Below are 14,025 nucleotides of genomic sequence, written 5' to 3'. Positions count from 1 at the left end.
TCTCTCTGTCCTATCCAACAACAACAACAGCTATAACAACAATAACAACCACAACAAAGGCAACAAAAATGGGAAAAAATGGCCTCCAGGAGCAGTGGATTCGTAGTGCTGGCACAGAGCCCCAGTGATAACTGTGGAGCCAAAAAAAAAAAAAGAATTAAAAGGTTTTTCCATGTTCTTTTCCTAAAGACAAGTGCCAGGTTCATGATAGGGTGGGCCATAATGGCTCTGCAGATATGAATTTCCATTTATAAAACACCTAAAATGAGGGGTTTTGCTATTACCATTACACTGAAAAGATTGACAGACGACAGTCACCAAAAACTTTAAACTTTGTTTCTATTATCAGACCAAGCCATCTTTAGGAAATTATAGAACATGATAGCAAATTATAAGTATTTTGTGAGTGGCACAGTTAACATTGCATTCTGAGATATTTAATGTGTTCAGTTTTTAAATGTAAATATACAGAATATATCACTCTATATGTAATTGTGTTTTGGCCCTTCCTCACTTTACTTATATCAGATGCTCAAAAAGTAGAAGTGGCCTATACCTTTCTTGACCTGGGAGACTTTGCCAGGGCCGTAACATTTTCTTATATGTACAGAGCATTATTATTTATTAATCTCTTGTAGACTTTGCATTGATCATTCTAAATGATGTGGTTTGAAATACCAGTACTATGTAAACAATTCATAGGATTTTGCTAATCCAGTGTAACTCATGAAATTTACTTTTAATTATGAAATATGCATTTTCATCTTATTGCATGAAAATTAGGGAGAAAATTCTCTTCAATATAAGAAAAAGAAAGAACACCAAAATGTGTATAAAATGTACTTCATATAACTATTATTTATTCCTATCAACCAGAACTTTAGAATTTTCTGATTTTTTTAAGACTGTAGGAACCCAAGGAAGTAAGTTCAGGTAAAATAAATCTATTTTTCTCTGTACCCCTAAAACAGAGAATAAACATCTGTTTTCAAGTAGAGAATGATTTATTGTGATTTGGAGTTTTAATCTGTGTGGGAATCCCAGGATTCCCTGACTAGGGCCTTGGGAGATGAGGTGGCCCAGTAGTAAGGCAAAGAGCCATCATTAAAGTATGCCAGTTTCTTGCTCTTATCCAGCTTTTATAGTCCTTACTTTGACAAACTTAGCCTTGGAGTGATTGAGGGAAGTGAAATAGGAAGTAGGGGAGGAGAGTATCTAGATCTAAGTTGAAACTATTTTTAAATATATATTTAAATTTATATTGTCTTTCTACTTGCTTGCTACACTTATTGGGTCACTGAAATCTATTGTGTACTTTTCCTTTAAAGTATGTAATACCCCTAACTTATGGATATATGTGCTCTGTCTCTTGGGCCTGGTACTTATCTAGGTGTTGGGGCTTTGTTAGGAAGTACATTACCTGAAATGGAATTAAGGAGTCCTATGAGCTAAGAATGGTTTTACCAGAGTACTGGAGCCGAAGGGTTGACATCTTAGGCCTGTCGACTGTGGACACGTTCTGAAGTGAAACATGTACAGGTGGTATTAGTTGCATTAATTAGGTTGCTATCAGCAGATGAAGTATCAATTCGTATGGGTCAGAAAAGCCTGTTGAGGGGAGTCGGCTGTAGCGCAGCGGGCTAAGCGCAGGTGGCACAAAGCACAAGGACCGGCATAGGGATCCCGGTTCGAACCCCGGCTCCCCACCGGCAGGGGAGTCGCTTCACAGGTGGTGAAGCAGGTCTGCAGGTGTCTATCTTTCTCTCCCCCTCTCTGTCTTCCCCTCCTCTCTCCGTTTCTCTCTGTCCTATCCAACAACGACGACTACAACAATAAAACAACAAGGGCAACAAAAGGGAATAAATAAATAAAATAAAATATTAAAAAAAAAGAAAGAAAAGCCTGTTGAAAAATGAGCTACACCTCAGAGGTTGCTCTGGAGCCCTGCCCCACTAGGGAAAGTAGAAACAGGCTGGGAATATGGATTGACCTGCCAATGTTCAGGTCCAGTAGAGAAGCAATTACAGAAGCCAGACCTTCCACCTTCTGCACTCCATAATGATCCTGGGTCCATACTACCAAAGAGATTAAGACTTGGAAAGCTTCCAGTGGAGGGGATGGGATATGGAACTCTGGTGGTGGGAAATGTGTGGAATTTTACCCCTCTTATCCTATGGTTTTATTAATATTTTCTATTTTTTTATTTTATAAATAAATTTTTAAAAAAGCAAGTGCAAAAAATACAAAAAAGTCATTCTTAGTATTAGGATAGCTAAGAAAGAGTTGATAGGTTTGAGAAGTTTGTTAAGAGTATCATGTATTTAGGAGGATCCTGAATTATACTTGGTAATCAAGATTTGGATTTGGAAACTGACAGGGAAGAACGTATTATTCAAGGCAAAAGATCAAAGCTAATTAATTTGATTCCAATGCTTATGCTCTTTCTACTACTTGAGGTTGCTCACAAAAAGCTAACTATAGGAAACCTGCCCTCTTGGTATTCATCATTTAGTTAGGTCAGAACTAAAATAATTAATATTAAATATTTAGAAAAATCGTGTTTGTTGTGAGCATGTAACCTACTTAACATTGTGGCAGCCTAGCCTACCTTAAATGTACCAAAACATTTATATCAACTTACAGTTAAACGAAGTCATATTTTAACAGAAGTGCATATTATCTTATGCAACACTTTTAGTTCTGTAATGAAGGTCATATATATATATATATATATATGTCCTAGCATTGTAATCATGGGGCTGATTGGAACCTGCAGTTCATTGTTACTGTGTAGGGAGGTTGTGGGGATGTGGTGGAGCCTGGCAGAGCTTGACCTGAGAGGTGAGTCCATCCTGGTTAGTGTCTCTCTCTACAGAGGGCTTGAGCAAAAGTGGGGGACACATGAACCTCAAAAGGTTGGCAGTCATTTAAGTCTTCCCTGCCCCACAAAAACATCCTTCATCTTCCCGCCTCTGGGAGCCAGGCATTCCTTTACTTTATGTTTATTAAGCCTGCTCTACCCTGCATTCCCTGATACTATAGCCCATCCTTTTATTATCTACATATCAATCTTCTGCTTTGTCTTATATAGATTTTTTTGAGTTGGAGAGAATTTTTATTCATTTCTGCTCTGATAGAGGGTAAGAGACACACAGAGAGAAACAACAAAAAGGAAAGACAACAGCAACACTACTTCACTGCTCTGGAAACTTTTCCCCTCCTACCTGCACCACAGTTCTCACAAGTTTTAAAGACAGTCTGAAAAACCTCATTTTTGCTTTATGTACTTCATTTTTTTTTTTTGCGTTTAAAATACTCGTTGTTTTAGCTTGATAACACAATATCTTTTCTAAAGTTTGATCTTAAGGCAGTAAGGAGATTGCTTTTAGAGATTCTCCTTTAATAATCCAAGCTTTTCTGTCAATAACATCAAATGTCTCAAATAAAATAAAATGTTAAAACATTGAGGTTATGTGATACATTTATTTTCCTACAGTTTCAAAGAACAGGTTTTATTGTATCAGAGTACAAGCTGGCACGTCATACTACCCCTGCAAAGCTGTATTTCCATATCTTCTACTAAACAGTGTAAGATGATCATATCTAAGGTCATAGAGATCTGAGTATAAAAGATGGAATCGTATTTTAATCCTCTGTTAAACTATCAAAGTAATGGAAACTTACATAAATTGTCTCAGAAGATAATCTACTTGGTCTAGTTTGTGATTCTCAGACTGACAGAAATAAAGTTTTAGAGTGTAAATTTGAAATATGGAAATATATGGCCCAATTATGTTTTATTTTGGTGGTTGGTTGGGTTATCATGAGCTGAGAAGAAAAAAATTTAGACCATAATTACTGAAATCTTAGTAGGTAAATAAAGAAAGGATGGCTCTTTGTTTCTGTTTTTCTCTTGACAGTACCTGAGTATATGTACACAGAGGTTCCTTGAAAAGGCCGATGTTCAGCCACTAAGACAGTATTCCCTAGTACACCGTATTCCCAAGAGATACACCTATAGCCTACCTTTTTTCTCAATGGTCAGTCCTTTATCAAAATACTGTTAAATATTTTAAATTTTACTTGTAGTGCTTTGTAAGATTTTTTTAATTAGTGATTTAATAATGATTAACAAGATTGTAGCATAACAGGAGTGCGATTCTATACAGTTCCCACCACTACAGTTCTGTATCCCATCCCCTCCATTAGAAGCTTCCCTATTCTTTATTCCTCTGGAATTTGGACCAAAATTCTTTTTGGGGTATAGAAGGTGGATGGTCTGGCTTCTGTAATTGCTTCTCTGTTGAACATGGATGTTGACAGGTAGATCCATACTGCCAGCCTGTTTCTGTCTTTCTGTAATGGGGTAGGACTCTGGGAAGGTGGGGTTTCAGGAAACATTGGTGAGGTCATCTACCCAAGTAAGTCAGGATGGCATCATGGTACTGTTTGCAAGTTGGTGGCTGAAAGGCATTAAGATATAAAGCAGGACAAATAGTTTAATAAACAGGAACACAAAGGAAAGAATAGATCAAATTAAACTGGGGTCTTTTTGTGGGAAGAAACTAAGAAGTCTCTTTTAGATATGTTCCAAGGGGCCTATGACTTTAGTAATTTTTGCCTGAGCCTGATAGCTAACATTCATGTGGACTAAAAGTATTATCTGGGAAGATAATATAAAAGTTAGGAATAGGCCAAAAAAAAGCTGGATTAGAGCAGAGAGTAGCTCCCAAACATGAGGAAAGTATATAAATACTGTTAACTGTAAACCCCATTGATTTGACCTGGGACCCATATCTATTCATATTTAGCACAGGAGCCTATCAGTCTTAGCTTGCAGCCCATGGTCACAACGAGGAACATTCTAGGCTGCACTCATTTCAGGGCCAGTTTTTCTTGAATGGCAGAGTAGGTTGATCCAGCTTCCCTTTGGAGAATGGGGCAATTGCTAACAGAGAGGGAGAGACACCATAGTGTGAAAGCTTCCCCAGTGGGACTGAGACTCAAGCCTTAATTGCATGATTATGATTAAAGAGTATTAAGCTCTGGGCACCTGTTTTAGAGAATTAAAGGCACTCTCCCATGACTTTTCAAATTAAATAAGTAAATCTGGGTTATTGAAGGATAGTCACAGCCTACTGTTTCCTTAAGAAACTTAAGTTGCTAAAATCCTGTCTAAAGTATGACTTTCATTCATTTGTTGAAATTGATACTGAATTTTAATTTGTGACAATTAAGATAACCTTAACTTACAAGACAAGAAAATTAAAGTGTTTGATATAAGCTGTTCATCTCTTTTCAAATATAAATTAGCTCCCACAAAGCATACTTTTATATAAGTCATAGTAGAGTATTTTGAGGTACAGACCCTTGAGTGCTAACTGCTTCATGGTGCTCACCAATTTGTTTCATTTTGTTTCACACCTCCAGAATCCAGAGACTTTCTAGGTCTTCATGTCTATTCAGCCTCAGGATTCTCTAGTGAGATGGTTGACACAGTTGCAAATTTTGATGGTCTGTGTATTTCCCATCCTCACCCAGCCCAATATGAACACTTGTGCAATATGAACTAAAAAAAAAACTACTTGATTTTGAGTAGCTAGTGATATAGCTGTAGTCAAATGTTGCCCTAGAGAGTTTCAATAAATGGCTTCTTCCCGGAAGTGTGTACTTGGATATATGACCTGATTCAGTTTTATAATTTTACTTCAATGAAATAATATGGACAATCTTTTGAAGGAGCAGCTCTAATGTGTTTTTGTTTGTTTGTTTTTGGTTTTTTTTGCCTCCAGGGTCGTCACTGGAGCTGGGTGACTGCACTACTAATGCTCCTGGTGCCATTTTTTCCATTTTATTGGATAGGACAGAGAGAGATTGAGAGTGGGAGGGGGAGATAGAGAGGGAGAGAAAGACACCTGCAGTTTTGCTTCACCACTTGTGAAGTGACCCCCTGCAGGTGGAGAACCAGGGGCTCCAACCACAATCCTTGCACGGTCCTTATGCTTTCTACTATGTGTGCTTAACTGGTGCTCCACTGTCCCACCCCCTCTAATGTGTTTTTGTTTTTATTTTTTAAAACAATAATTATACAGGAAGTGCTGGTATGACAGCTCATTTGGGAGGGTGCCTGCCTCACCATGTATGAGACCCGGTTATAGTCCAAATCTCACCACATTGGGAGAAACTTCAGTGCTGTGAAATCTTTCTCTCTCCCCTTGCCTCTCTATCTGTTTCTGTCTGAAAAGGCAACCAGGATCAGCACATCTCTCATGATGACAAAAAAAAAAAAAGAAAGAAAGAAAAGAAAAGAATATAGGCTTTCAAATAGAGGTTGGAATCAGATAGAGGTATTAATACATTTTCACAATTTATGACCAATCCTCACTGGAGAAATAAATATTTGAAAAAGATTTTGTATGTTTACTTTGGCAGTACACTAAAATTGGAACGATACAGAGAAAATTATTATGGCCCCTGCAGAAGGATGACACCCACATTCTTGAAGCATTCCATATTAAAATAATAAGAAAAGATTTTGCAATGTGTATATCACTTCAATCTTCTTCTATAAGTTTTTTATTGTTGCTTCTATATTTAGCTCAATGATGTCTTTGTTTTTCCCCAAAAAAATGAAAGAACAAAGATTAAAGATAATTATTATTTAAGACATTGAATACAAATGTTTCAACTTTCTTAACCTATAAAGTGACAGGTGTTGCTTTTGTGACATGCCTCTCTCAATGGAGCCAAAATAAGAAAGATGATAGACAGAAATAAAAAAAAAAAGACAAGATGCAGAAAATAAAAAAGTTAGTGAAAAAATTAGTAAGACACCCCACAAGTTATATTTTAGACACTCATTCATGCCCCAAATAGAATAGTTTTTGTTGTTTATTTGTCAGGCCCAGTCTTAATGGAAAGTTTAGTAATGCTTTCCAAAGCTCTTCATAAAATATAGCTGACAAGTTTGGTTTGTCAAATATAAACATAGCTATATAAGAATTTCTACTTACTACATGATATTAACTATGTTATTTCTGTCAAACCCAACAATGCTCTTAAAACCTTTCTTTGGGTTACAATCTCATTGACACTCAGCATTGATAGGATTAATCAAATACTTATCTTCCAGTTTTAATGTCCATGTCAATCTGATGGGAATTACAATTGGGAAAAAACTTATAATGACAAACCATTGCATTTTTACAAATTAGATTTCAAACATCACATATTAATCCATGAAAATGCACATAAAATTTCAAAATGAGAAAATATAAGAACAAAATTGTTACAAGTCCATCATTTCTGGATGAAATATATGTATATTACTAGAACTTAGGAGCACTAGGACTTGGAGATAGTTCACCCAGTGGAATGCATACTTTATTTTACATGAAGGTCCAAGTTCATGTTTCTGACTACCACATGGGAGAGCTGCTAAGCAAGGGGAATGCCTTTCAAGTGCTGGAGTGGTACTGTGCTCACTCTCACTTATTAAAGAAAAATTAGAATAAAAGAGTTTTTTGGAACCAGTGGAATTGTTCAGGAACAAAGCCTCTATGAAAAACTATGGCAGAAAAGAGATAATGGAAGGAAGGGAGGAAGGAAGGAATGAAAGAAAGAGCAAAAGAGAAAGAGAGAATTACAAGTACTAAGATCGTCTTTGTGTCAGTTTGCATTAATAACTATATAGCTCAATACATTCTGTCCAGAGAACATTATCATGCATATGTAGATTCATGTATATTAATCTTATAGAATTATCTTGGAAAAGTTGTAGGCACATCACATGAACCCCAGGAAGAATACCCTACTGAGCCAAACTGTTGGTCTAATTCATGATCATCTCCAAGCGTGGCACCTTGTGTTCACCTTAAAATGTTAATGGAAGGGAGTCGGGCAGTAGCGCAGTGGATTAAGTGCACATGGCTCAAAGTGCAAGGGCCGGCGAAGGATCCTGGTTTGAGCCCCTGGCTCCGCACCTGCAAGAGGTCGCTTCGCAAGCGGTGAAGCAGGTCTGCAGGTGTCTATCTTTCTTTCCTCTCTGTCTTCCCCTCTTCTCTCTATTTCTCTGTGTCTTATCCAATAACAGCAACAGCTATGACAACAATAACAACTACAACAAGCACAGCAAGGGCAACAAAAATGGGAAAAATAGCCTCCAGGAGCAGTGGATTTGTAGTGTAGGCACCAAGCCCCAGCAATAACCCTGGAGGCAAAAAAAAAAAAAAGTTAAGGGAAAAAAAGAAAAAATGAGTAGGCAGTTACTAAGGACAGTGTATTAAGTTATGAAATTTTTGTCAATCTCTGTAAAAGCATAATCATTTCTTGATAAAATATGTTAATGGAATTATACTTGATCTCATTTGCTGCTTTTTGGGGAGAATAGTCCCTTGTTGGTGCCATAATATTCTTAAAAAGGATGAAAGGAAAGGTATCCGTTATTTATCTCTTTTAAAATATGGCCATACCTAAGTCAAACAAAGCATGTAAAAATACTCAAAAGCCTAGAAAATCTAATAGATGGCATCACTTATTGTCATAGAAAGAAAACAATTAGTATGAGAAAGAAAGATTCACTGGTGTGTCCACCTTCCTAGTGATTTATTCTGAATATCTCTTAATTTTGCGTTTACCTTTCTATGCTTGCTTTCAAGGATATTCTGTGAACTATTTGATGTATTTTTCTGAACACTGTTAGTACAGCATCACTGTTTTATCTTGTTACCTATTCTTTTAAGTAATTTTATTGGAGCATTAATGGTTTACAGTACAACTTTTCATCTTCCCATAATAAATGTCTGCAAAATATCCAAGTTTTGCTTCATGTTTTCCCTGTCAGTTGTTTCTTAAGTTCCATTTCTAATTGAAATTATTTACTGACCATACTTCTCTTTTAGGCTTATCTCACTTAACATGATTCTTTCAAATTCCATCCAAGAAGAGGCAAAGTAGACAAGGAGACAACTACATTATTTTAACAGTGAAGTAGTATTCAGTTACATATATGTATCACAACTCATCAGTCTTTCAGCATCTAAATTTCTTCAAAGTTTGGGCTATTATATACCCCACAGTTAATATGTAGATCTTTTTTGTTTAGGTATTTTTGCTTCTATGGTTAAATGCTCAGGAGAGAAATTGCTGGAATATAGGGTGATCTTTAAGCAAGCAAATATCTACTAAAGAGGAACTTTACAATGAACAATAGTACCAATACTTATGTAATCAGAGAAGATTATTTTTTATAAAAAAAAAAGGAAAACAAAGTCCCTGGTCCCCAACAACAAAAGGAACTACCAGGAATAGTGGAGCAGTGCCATATGTCTTCCTCTCCCTCTCCTTCACCCTTTCTCTGTTACTCTTCCCTCTTCAGTCTCTCTCTCTCTCCTCTCTCTCTTTATCTCTCTAATCCTCCTTTCCCTCTTCTATCTTTCTTTCTCCTTTTTTCTTTGTCTCTCATTTCTGTCAAACACATTGCCACTGGGAATGGTGAAATTTTCATGCAAACACCAATAGCTCTGGTGACAAAACAAACAAAACCTCAAGTATTAGTAGCCTGTAGTTGACCAGAAGCCTTACCAATAACACAAATAAGGATATAGCATAGCACCAATTTTAACATTCAAAATAAAGAGGTTTTCTTGTAAAATTGTGTGCTAGGTGAAATATGTTATTTCACCTGACTACCCTAAGACATGTAGTAGTCATAGTCTTGAAATTAGCTTTCAGGATCAAGATGCTTTATTAGTTGATAGTTAAGAAATGCTACATGCATTTTCCAAAGCTAAGGTTAAGGTGATAAAACAGTTGAGCTTTTAACACTTAAAGAAAGGTGGAGGTGAAATGAAATAGCCATTGAAAACAGCAAATAATTAATTGAGTCTCTGTTAATAGGCAGGAGGTCAAGTACACACAGCCACAACAATGACACAGCCTGCATTCTAAACAACTGAACCTTTCTTTGACTTTAAAGTGATTAGATTGGATTGTTGGGAACTAATTAAAATGAGATTTTAATTTAGAAATGATAGTGTGATAGTTTGCATAATACTACAAGAGATTCAATCATGATCACTTACCAGTCTTTTGACCTTTCATTAGTTCTGTGGAGTTAAAACTTCTAAGTTTGATTACCTTCCTTTTTGAAAAAAAATTATGTCATACATTTATTTAAGTATATGATTAGTGATTTTTCAGTAGGATATTGTGTAATTTGATCAGTATTAATAGGCTTTTATTAGTAATAAAAGTGTGTTTTTTATAGAAATATTTGAATTAGACACTACTTTATTATAAGACTCCTATGATTGTTGTTTGTAAATCTTTAAAGCTTGGGATTATAAAATTAGAAGCATCCCAGGAGGTTTAGCAGTGATTAGAATAATGGGCTTGCAAGTTTGAGATCCCTAGTTTGACCCCCCAGCACTGTGTATGCTAGAGGGATACTCTGGTTCTTTCTCTCAGTTTCTCCTTCTCCTCCTTCTCCTTCTCCTTCTCCTTCTTCTTCTTCTTTTTCTTCCTCCTCCTCCTCCTCCTCCTCCTCCTCCTCCTCCTCCTCTTCCTCTTCTTCTTCTTCTTCTTCTTCCTCTCTCTCTCTCTCTCTGTCTCCCAAAATTAAACAAGTAAATAAACTTTTAAAAATAATTATGGAATTGCAGTTATTGATAGGGTGTTCAGAAAGGTTACCTTCTTTGTGAACATAACACAATATAAAAAGATCTAGTGTTTAAAACAGTAGGTCAAAAAGCAGATGTGCATGTTATATAAGAAATTATGTCAAATAGCCATGTGGTGGCATACCTAGTTGAGTGCACACTTATGAGAAAAGACCCTGGTTCCAGCCCCTGCTTCCTACCTGCGGGGGAGGGGAAAGTTTTGCAAGCTGTGAAGCAGGTCTGTCGGTGTCTATTTTTATCTGTTCCTCTCTATCTACCCTTCCCTTCTTGGTTTTTCACTGTTCTATCAAATGAAAATAGTAAGAGAGAAAGAAAGAGAGGTAGAGAGAGAATAACTACCAGGAGCAATGAATTCATACTGCCGCAATGAGCCACAGGGATAACCCTGGTTACAATTAATTTTTTTTTAAAAAGGAAAGAAAAAAGATTATGTCAGAAGTATAACTATCAAAATAGACTCATTTTAACTTCTGTTAAAATCTCCGAGAGTGGGAATCGGGTGGTAACGCGAGTTAAGCGCATGTGGCGCAAAGCACAAGGAACTGCATAACGATCCAGGTTGGAGCCCCCGGCTCCCCACCTGCAAGGGAGTCACTTCATAAGCGGTGAAGCAGGTCTGCAAGTGTCTGTCTTTCTCTCCACCTCTGTCTTCCCCTCCTCTCTCCATTTCTCTCTGTTGTATCCAACAAAAAACGACATCAATAACAACAACAACAACCACAATAAAAAAAAAAAAAAAAAAGGGCAGCAAAAGGGAAATAAATAAATATAAAAAACAAAATCTCAGGGAGTGGGCAGAAGACCTCACCAATGTGTCCCAAAGTCTCCCCTCTCCAGAGTTCTACCCCACTAGGGAAAGATAGACAGGCTGGGGGTATAGATGGACCTGCCAATGGTCATGTTCAATGGAGAAGCAATTACAGAAGCTAGACCTTCCACCTTCTGCACCCCATAAGGAATTTTGATCCATACCCCCAGAAGGATAAAGAATAAAGAAGTTTCCAATGGAGAGGATGGAACATGGAACTATGGTGGTGGAAACTGTATACAATCATGCCCCTCTATGGTCTTGTCAGTGCTTCCATTTTATAAATAAAAATTAAAAAAAAGAAAATATACCCCTATTATTTTACAATCTTGTTAATCATTATTAAATCACTAATACATTTTTAAAAATAAATAAAGTAAAATAAATCTCAGGAAAGAAGTATTGAAAAAAAACAGGCATTTCAGGGACTGTACTATAAAAAATTAGAAGGAAGCACAAGTGCTTGGGGTTTGTCAAGTTTTGTGCTACAAAAATGAGGTAAACAGACAGCGGTAGTGAAAAAGAACGGGTATAAAAGACAGATGATGTGCATCAGAAAGACTACATGATATATGTATATATATACTACTCTACTGCTGACCACTTCTCCTGGCACCTGCTGGTACCTTTCAAATAAAGCTAAAGTTTGTGAGATGTACTTTTGTGATTTTGTTATATCTTTTCAAGTAAATCATTTCATTTCAGGGTTATTTAAAACTTCAAAATAGAATTGAATAATGCTGTGAAAAGAAAATATTGCTCCCTGTGATCAACCCAAAACATGATATTACTACCTGTAAAGCCACACAAAAGTAGCCCAGACCTCTGGTAGCATCTCACGTTAATGATCTCAATCAGTGATGTTTATGGTTATGTCACTTGGCAAAGTTCCTGTGCTACAGTGAATGAATGTATTTTTTTATGTTTATTCCCTTTTGTTGCCCTTGTTTTATTGTTGTAGTTATTATTGTTGTCGTCGTCGTTATTGCATAGGACCGAGAGAAATGGAGAGAGGAGGTGAAGACAGGGGGAGAGAAAGACACCTGCGGACCTGCTTCACCTCTTGTGAAGCGACCGCCCTGCAGGTGGGGAGCCCAAAGCTCTATTCGGGATCCTTACTGCCGGTCCTTGCGCTTTTTGCGCCACCTGTGTTTAACCCGCTGTGCTACCGCCCGACTCCCATGAATGAATGTTTTTACTGCTTAGATGACGAGTAGTGCGTGGTGGTGAGTCTATGTTTCTGAGAACCTGGTTTTATTTAATTCAAAGTCTTCTCCCACAAGCATGTAAATTTAGTTGGAGATTATTTTTCTCAATTCTGTTTGGTCTTGTCTTATTCTATCACAGAGGTATTTGTGGATTGCTAATGGCTAGACCTGTATTCGGGAGAGACTTACCAAGCTTTTGCTGTGAACCCTTATGAATATTAGACCCCCAGGAATTTTTCCACACGTGAAGATAAAGGTTTGCTTACATTTTGACTTAACCTTTCGTTTCTATACTGGCTTGGAGAGAAGCTGTTGATTATGTTTGAGCTGGAGAATGAGCATTTTTAGAGCCTGTAAAATGCATATCTCACGAAGATCATCAACATGACCGCTATAGAGATTAGAGTTCATTTTTTTGTGTGCTCTGAATTAGAAGACTAATGCTTAGAAAAGCAAGGAAGTTTTCTTACACTAATCAATGTCTTTCAACTTAGAATTAGAGTAGATTCCTGCTAGAGACAACATATGTGGGCAGTGACAACATAAGTGGCAGAGATTTCATTTTAAATGGGTACCCATTATTTAGGATAAAGGTGTATGGAGTATGTCAAAAAGAAAATGTCTAATGTGTGTATGCTAAGAATAATAGGAAAGGTTTTAATCATCTGACAAACTGGCTTCAACATACTTCTTTTAATTAAGAAAATACTTACACATAGCTGACAGTTATCACATTTGGTCAGTTTTTTAAAAAGATTTTATTAATTAATGAGAAAGATAGGAGGAGAGAGAGAAGGGACCAGACATCACTCTGGTACATGTGCTGCTGGGAATTGAATTCAGGAACTCATACTTGAGAGTCCAGTGCTTTTATCCACTGTGCCACCTCCCAGACCACCATTTAGTCAGTTTTTAACTTTGTAAAAGCATGTGTCACAAGTTGAGATATTATCGTGCTTTTTGCAAAGTAATCCTCTTGATATTACACATCTAGAAACTTTCAATTAGCAATTATAAATGTGAGTGTGTAATTTATTTATTTATTTTTATCACCAGAGTTATCATAGACTAGGCTGCGTGACAAATTCACCTCTCTGGGTGATGTTTTTTTCATTTCATTTTATTTTATTTTTTGATAGAGACAGGATAAGAATGAGGTAGAGAGGGAGAAAGAGAGATACCTACAGCACCATTTCACTGCTTGTGAAGCTTCCTTCCTATGGGTCTCAGGGACTTGAACTCAGGTTATGTATGCTCTCTAGCAGGTACACCACTGCCCATTCCCCAAAAACTAATAATATTTTTGACAGTTATCTATAAGGGATATCAC

General features: G+C 36.8%; 1 protein-coding gene and 1 non-coding gene across 6 annotated transcripts in view; both read left to right on the top strand.

Moving 5' to 3' along the window:
* IMMP2L (inner mitochondrial membrane peptidase subunit 2) overlaps positions 1–14,025 on the top strand; it is a 777,851-nt gene that overhangs the window by 548,157 nt on the left and 215,669 nt on the right. The window lies entirely within an intron of this gene.
* On the top strand, positions 6,418–6,519 carry LOC132540036 (U6 spliceosomal RNA). Its single transcript, XR_009551316.1, has one exon. It is a non-coding gene; the product is annotated as a U6 spliceosomal RNA (small nuclear RNA).

The sequence above is a fragment of the Erinaceus europaeus genome, chromosome 8, assembly GCF_950295315.1.
Source record: "Erinaceus europaeus chromosome 8, mEriEur2.1, whole genome shotgun sequence".
Lineage (NCBI taxonomy): Eukaryota > Metazoa > Chordata > Mammalia > Eulipotyphla > Erinaceidae > Erinaceus > Erinaceus europaeus.
The sequence above is the reverse complement of the archived record's forward strand: the minus strand, read 5'-3'. Positions and strand labels throughout refer to the sequence as shown.